This window comes from Cervus canadensis, chromosome 17 (assembly GCF_019320065.1).
Source record: "Cervus canadensis isolate Bull #8, Minnesota chromosome 17, ASM1932006v1, whole genome shotgun sequence".
Lineage (NCBI taxonomy): Eukaryota > Metazoa > Chordata > Mammalia > Artiodactyla > Cervidae > Cervus > Cervus canadensis.
The window spans coordinates 33,671,566-33,678,209 of NC_057402.1; the positions used below are offsets into that span (position 1 = coordinate 33,671,566).

Here is a 6,644-nt window from a genome sequence, read left to right on the forward strand (position 1 = left end):
GGATACCTCAGCACAAGCCAAGCCAGTCAGGTCACCGAATGCTGAAGTACCCGGTGATGGTGGTTTTGGTCCAACGAGTATCAAGTCCAAGACTTTTGTTCAGCATAGTGGAATAAAAAAATTTCTGTCACAGAATATTTACATTTGAAGAGCTGATTGTAAACACCACAAAAATGTGAGGCTGGAATCCTGGCAAGATAGGAAATGGGGTTGCTGTTTGGTTCACTTTGGTGAGTCCAGGTTTTTCTGCTCCCAAACCAAGTTCAGCCACTTCCTCACCCTTGGCAACAAGCAGACCCCTCATCATAGTCCTCACCACTTGTTCTCTAGCCACCTATTTTAGGGCTACCTCTCCCTCCTGTCAGCCTCACAGGGGCAGCAGCTGAATCTCCCAAATCCCTGAACCTCCCCTATTAGTAATTATTCATGATATTATCAGAATCATAAAAGTACCAAGAGTGGAGAAATGGAGATTCAGTTATTGAGGGGCTCCTGGGGATCCAGCGCCTCTTGGTGTGATAGGGAAGAACTTTGGTATTCTGTTCATTAGTCGCTAATGGTATATTCCCTATAACATTAATTATACCTGATGGCACATCTCTGGGAACGCTGGCTCCCAGGTAATGAACGTTAAGCTAAAATACCTTTGTTTAGCTCACAGGAAACAAGCCCACTGATGAAAGACTGCAGGACAGAAGAAATTAACACAACCATCCTGAGGCTACTGGAACCAGGAAATGTTTGACTTTACTCGGTTCCCTTTTAGTATAAAAGTAGCCTGAATTCTAACTCAGGCTATGTGGTTCTTTGAAACATGAATCCACCATCTTCTTGGTCTGCTAGCTTTCTGAATAAAGTTGCTATTCCTTGTTTCAGCAACTCATCTTGGGATTTATTGGCCTGTTGCTTAGCAAGTAGTACAAGCTTGCACTAGGTAACACTAGTGCACTAGGTAACACACACCACAGGCGTCACTTTCTTATTCCTTCTGCTGAGTCTTTGTGTGCGAGTGGGGTGACGGTGTCATTCTCTCCTAATCCAGGGCAGAGAAGGTGGTCATCTGTGGCATGCTGACACCTGGCTAGGGGGAAGCACAGCTCTCAAGGTCTGTGGGGGCACTGAGCCTCCCCTGCTTCCTTCTCCTGTGCTTTTGCCTAGAAGCAGAAACCCCAGCAGCTGTGACCTGGACAAACCTTTGGAAAGATGCAGCTACTCCTGCTCCTGATGGCTGTTTTTCTGCCTCCTGGGCAGGGACCAGTGAGTGAATGCCCATTCCTGAGGGTGTAGCCCATCTCACTAAACATCCCGAGTCCTGACCCCTCTGTGCAGCTCTAATTTCTGAACCAGGTCCCATTCCAACGAAGAACACAAATTTGATGCCACATAGACGCTCAGCAAGGAGAGGTGGCAGGCAAGCAGGAAGATTGTCACTAAGATCTTTCATGGGTCTCAGCCTCTCCCTCACCACCAGAAGAATGGGTTGTGCATTTGGTAGAGGATGTGAAGCTACAAAACACACGTAAGTAAAATCCCTCACACCAGCCAGGAAGAGACAACTCAGACAAACCAACCACAGTATGGGAGTTGTCAGTGGACCCAGCTTATGAACCAGTGCCTTCCACCCCTCACTCCTGTCCAGGATAGGAGGCATGTGTGCGATTGATTGAAGGTGATAGATGACAGCACCCAGAGCTCTCCAGGAGTCTTGGCTCTTTCCCAGGCCCCGAGCAGCTCACTTTCTGCCCCACCTCCCCCACCTCTCAGGCCCTTAGCTACACCACTGTCTCCACCCACCCCGTGACCTGAAATCCCAACAGTACTATCCCCAACAACCTCAGCCAAAAGCTAATGGGAGGCCACTTGTGCGGTCAAAGAACATTTTCTGAGATCTTGGGATTCGTTATACCCTAGGACATGAGCATTTTAGAAAACTCACCTCTATAAGTTCCTCATGCAAATGCACGTTAATTTCACAATATTCCTGAGAAAGCTCCCAGAAGCCCTGCACTCATGTCATTGAAAAGCACAAGACACAGTGTCACGCCCCCAGGGCTGTCTGTCACCCCAGTGTCCCCTCAGCTGCAGCCCTGCCCTGATGTCACCGCCCGTCCCGGCTCCTGGGCCGCATCTCCTGTGACTCCAGGCTCCTCACACCCCTGCTCTGCTCTCTGCAGCTCAGTCAGCGGCACCCTGGAGCCACAGCGTCAAGGAGCAGGAGAGGGTGCCGCAGGGCCAAGTGATTTTTTCCATGGAGAAAGATGTGTCCTTACAGACACCATAGAGACATTTGTTTTCCTAAGCACCACTTATTTAGGAGGAAAAAAAGAGTCTCTCACCACTCTGCCATAAAACCAACATAAACCAAGTTTCTATATTTGTGTAGAATGTCTCACATTGTCATTGTGTAGAACGTCACACAATGTGTGCGGGGTCTCTATCTTGTGATCGCTGTTTCTATGGCGCCATCAGTACCACACTATCTTCATTACTATGACTTCATTTGCTAAAGCAAGACCTCCCATCTTATTCTCATCCTTTCAGCCTGTCTTCTCCAATGCTGGCTACTGGTTTTCCACGTCTATTTAGAACCAATAAAGTTCTGTGAAATACTTCCTGAGTACAATGAATCTGTAGATCACTTTTGGGGAATGAATACCTTAAAAATATTGTCTCTTCCAAACATGAATGTGCAATATCTTCACGATTCATACTTAGTTATTTCACCATTTCCATGATTTTAATGTTTTATTCAAATTTCATTTTCTAACTGTTAGGTAGTTAGAATAGGGAAAAAGAGTCCAAAATGGCCGTGGCTAAAAGACCTGGAAGGGAAAGCCCGAGAAAATAGAACAAAGAATAGAACAAAGAAAGGTCCGAGGTGGAGTGAGAACCTCAGGTAAGATAAACAAAGCTCCTGCCTAAGCCCAATTTACATAAGACAGGCCCAGGGACAGAGAAACATATAAAAAGAGGAGCCAAAGCCCTCTTCTCCCCTTTTTTTTTGCTCCCTCCCTCTCCCCCACACGATGGGGCGATCTTCTCTTCCCACCTTGCGTCTTTGGATCAACGTGCCCTCGCGCCTCAAAGATGGATTTTCCTGCTATTATCTAAATAAATAGAGCTGTAACACTGAGCTGTAACACTGATTTATTTAAGAGCTGTAACATGGTCTGTTTGAGACCTGAGAGCTATAACACGGTCTGTCCTCCGAGAGCTGTGACCCGCCAGGGGGCTTTAATGTCCGTCACTCCAAATTTTTGTTGTGACGACACAAAGAACCGAGGAGCATACACTCGCGTGACATAACTATTATCATATATAGAGAGATATGATTAATGTTTGAGTTGATTTTGTGCCCAGAAAATTTGACAATTACTAATTGTAATAATTGACCTGCAGGTTCCTGGCTATTCTTGTTGTATATTAGGTCTTGAATATTCAGTTTTATTTCCTCCTTCCCTGTCTTATACCTTTTACTTCTAATGCCTGCTTAACTGTAGCGGCTAAAATCTCTAGTATATTATTGAAGAGAAATGATGATTATGGCTATCTGTGTGACCTAGTATTGTTTGGCTCTCGAATAAAAATCATTGAAAATTTCATCATTAATTATATTGATTGGTGTGGGATTTTTGCAGGGATCATTTATCATTATCATTAAAACCCTCATTTCAGGAAAGAGGCCCGGCTTGGCTGCCGGGGAGGAGGTGCTGGCCCTGCAGGCCAAAGTCGCGCAAGGTGAGGAGGAGCTGAGTTCCCTGAAGCAGAGGCTGGCGGCAACCCTTTCGCGGGGCAGGAGTCAGCACGCTGGTTTCCGGTGTCGCCCCTGCCTCCCAGGGCCGCCCTGTCCGGAGAGGAGATCCAGCGCTACAGCCGGCAGCTCATGCTGCCAGAGCTCGGCATGCAGAGACAGCTGCCCCTGGCGGCCGCGGCCATACTCATCATGTGCTGCGTGGGGCTCGGCTGCCTGCTGGCGCCGTACCTGGCCGCGGCGGGCGTCGGCCGCCTGGGCCTCGTGGACTATGATGTGATCGAAGCGAGCAACCTGCTCCGCCAGCTGCTGCACGGGGAGGCCCTGGCCGGCCAGGCCAAGGTCTTTTCGGCGGCCGCCGTCCTGTGCCGCCTCAATTCGGCGGTGGAGTGCGTGCCCTACGCCCAGGCGCTGACGCCGGCCACGGCGCTGGACCTCGTCCGCCGTTAGGACGCGGTGGCCGACTGCTGCGACAACGCGCCCACCTGCTACCTGGTGAGCGACGCCTGTGTGCTCGCCGGCCGGCCCCTCCTGTCCGCCAGCGCGCTGCGCTTCGAGGGCCAGCTCAGGGTCTACCACTACGGCGGGGGGCCTTGCTATCGTTGCGTGTTCCCCCGGCCACCCCCGGCGGAGACGGTGACCAACTGCGCGGATCGCCGGGTGCTCGGCGCAGTGACCGGGGTCCTGGGCTGCCTGCAGGCGCTGAAGTGCCGAAGACCGCTGCGGGCCTGGGCCCCTCTTACAACGGCCGCCTGTTGCTCTTTGACGCTCTCCGAGGCGATTTCCGCTGTATCCGGCTGCGGAGGCTCAGGCCCGACTGTGCCGCCTGCGGGGCTTGTGACAGACCTGCAGGACTAGGAAAGCTTCTGGGGCTCCTCGGCCACGGATAAGGGCCGCTCCCTCCGGTTGCTGCGCCCGGAGGAGCGAATTTCCGTCATGGACTATAAGCGACTTCTGGATTCTGGGGCACCCCACCTGTTGCTGGACGTCAGGCCTCAAGTGGAGGTGGACATCTGTCGTCTGCCTCACGCCCTGCACATCCCTTTGAAACTTTTGGAACGGCGGGACGAGGAGAGCCTGAAAGTCTTGGGAGAAGCCATCCGGGAAGGGAAGCAGGGCGCACAGGAAAGGGCGTCTTTCCTCATTTATGTGATTTGCAAACTGGGCAACGACTCCCAGAAAGCCGTGAAGGTCTTGCAGTCCTGGACAGACTTAGACTCTTTAACAGTTAAGGACGTTGTAGGGGGGCTCATGGCCTGGGCCGCCAAAATCGATGGAACATTCCCGCAGTACTGAGGTGTCCGGTGGAGTCTGACCAGCGAAGGGTGTGGGTTGCCATGTTACCTGAAGGTTTTTGGCCTTTGTTTATTTGCATTTGTTTTTTCCAGTAATGTATGGAAGAGCCTGGGATTCTACAGTACCTGTGATTAGGTGGACTTCTTTTTATAAGGATCTCTTAAATTGTAATTTATCGAATGATGTCAATATTAAGGGGTGATACCATTGTTCCCGTGAACTGTCTTGTGTTTGCAGCACTTGCTGCAAGTGGTGTCTTGAACAGGTGAGATACAATGTAAGTGACAGGGCTTTGTGATTTGAACTCAGGTCATTTGCCTGTGCTGCCCCCTCCCTCCCCCCCCGCCCCCCAATAAAAACCTTCTCAGGATGTGAGGGCGATCTGGTTGTAATACCTGTCGCCCCTTTGATCGCCAGGGTTGGTGCGACTGACCTGGCTAGCTAGGCGGGTGTCTCCTTTCTCCTTCATTGCTCCCATGAGCATTTCTCCCGAAGCTGTGCCCTGAGTGAAACCGGACCGCCATCCCTGGTGGAGTAGGACGGGTCTTCAGTATAGGGCCTGGGAGTAGCTGTGCCTCCCCGATAGAACCTCCCAGCAAGCTCCCAAGTTTATTTGCTCTTTAAATTGTACATTTTAATGCTTGGAAAGGTGTAGTAAACTTAATTGATTACAGATAAAATAGTTAAGCTCAGTTTATTGTTTACTAAGACATTTTTTGGATGTTATTTCTACTTCAGATGCTAAAACAAGTTCTAGAGCAGTGGTCCCCAACCATTTTGGCACCAGGGACTGCTTTCATGGAAGACATGTTTGGAGGAGGAGGGGCGGATAATTTGGTTTCCATCACCCACCTCTCTACTTTGCAGTCTGGTACCTAACAAGCCACCAACCAGGACTGGGGTTCTGGGACCCCTTTTATAGAGAAATCAATATTTAAAATGTAGATTATTTACACGTTAAAATGCAAATTACCTGGGACGTGGTCATTTTATTGTTTCAAATTAATAGCCAAGTAAGATACTTACAGTCTAGCAAGATAGAAACCATCTTTGTAGTTTGTCAGTTTCTTTAATAAATCACTGATTTTTTTTCTAGGCTTAGCTTCAGGTTCCACCTTCTGTTGTGCAAATAGAAATTTCTAAACTGTTTTGTGTGGCTTGCTTTGAAATCTTTGGGTCCAAGTCCCAACTTTCTGCCTTCCCCTGTCCATTTTTCAATGTTCAACCTGTTACTTTAATTTTTTGCTTTACTGTGTGGCCAGGATGCCATATACAATATTAAAGTGAAATAATAAACATTTCTTCTCTCCTTTGAAAAAAAATAAATAAAACCCTCATTTCTGTTCCTATTTTGTAAAGAAATTTTTTAAATGAAGGATAGTGAGTTTTAGTAAATACTTTTTCCCCCTTCAGTTGAATTATCATATGGTGTTTCTTCTTTCACCAGTCAATGTGTTGTGTTAGAGCAATTGTGTTTTGAATGAAAACCACTCATCCTCAGAAAAACCCAAATTAGAAATGATCTAATACTTTGGCTTATGGACTGATTGGATTACATCAATACCAGAATATTAACCCATAAAGTTTTCCTCCCATA

General features: G+C 48.5%; 1 pseudogene; it reads left to right on the top strand.

Annotated features, from left to right (window-relative positions):
* Window positions 1-589: 589 nt before the first annotated feature.
* LOC122454924 lies at window positions 590-6,338 on the top strand (annotated as a pseudogene).
* Window positions 6,339-6,644: the final 306 nt, after the last annotated feature.